This window comes from Etheostoma cragini, unplaced genomic scaffold, assembly GCF_013103735.1.
Source record: "Etheostoma cragini isolate CJK2018 unplaced genomic scaffold, CSU_Ecrag_1.0 ScbMSFa_2220, whole genome shotgun sequence".
Classification (NCBI taxonomy): Eukaryota; Metazoa; Chordata; class Actinopteri; order Perciformes; family Percidae; genus Etheostoma; species Etheostoma cragini.
In genome coordinates, this window is record NW_023266359.1 from 39,498 (window position 1) to 40,515 (window position 1,018).

Here is a 1,018-nt window from a genome sequence, read left to right on the forward strand (position 1 = left end):
GGGGGGGGTGCAACATGGTTCCAGAAGTGACCAATGGGAGCGCACTCCCAGAACATGTGGTGGTGAGTACCTGGGGCTTTTATTGGGCAGAAAGTGCATAAGGGGCTGTTGATCATTTTCATGTGGTGAATTGTCACGAGGGTGAGATATGACCTATGGATGGTACTGTAGGGAATCTGCTGGTGGTCTGGATTGTGAGATGCTTCTGGGACGCTAGACCGTACATCATGCCAGTCGAGAGGGGGGTCTGGGCAATCACCGATCCAGATCCTCTTAATAGGAAGGGCAGAGCGGCCAGGTATCACCAAGACCTGATAAAGGATTCCATACCACAGGTTTTAGGCTGCACAGTAACAAACATCCGGATAGGTCGGATGGGCGAGGGCCCCGGCCAGGGGACACCGTGGGCCTCGAGTGCAAATCTTAACAGGTTAGGACGGATGGACGAGGGCCTCGGCCAGGGGACACCGGGGGCCTCGAGTGCCGATCTTGACTGAAGGTAAAAGAAAAAAGAGGACCGTGGCTGACTGAATGCATTTTATAAGTCACAAAAGGGTAACATGCCGACCCCACCAAAAATGTCTTAAACAATACAACCCCCTTTGTTCCCACTGTGGGGCAGTTATCGGCCTCCCCCGATCAGGAGTGCTGTATTTTTGAATAATTGGCAAAGGTGTGCCGGTTCCCAGCCACATGGAAGTGTGTGTCTGCTAATCCCCGAGTCTTCATAAGATAAGGCCAAAGCGTAGCTGCCACTGTTTGTTAGAGATAGGTCATGGAGACCAAGGCTGTGTCAGAGCCCTCTCTAAGGTACGCCAGCAGACGCATCTGGGTTAACCCAGGTGAGGAGGGGCCTCTACACAAAGGACCAGATATAATGTATGAAGTTGGGACCTGAAAGACCAGAGTCCTGTTTCCTCCTCTGTGGAGTAGACATCGCAGCTGGTTTCCTTTCCAGATAAATTTAAACGCCGCAGACTGTAATGGACGCCGGTAGCCAGCAGGAGGGGGGGGGGGG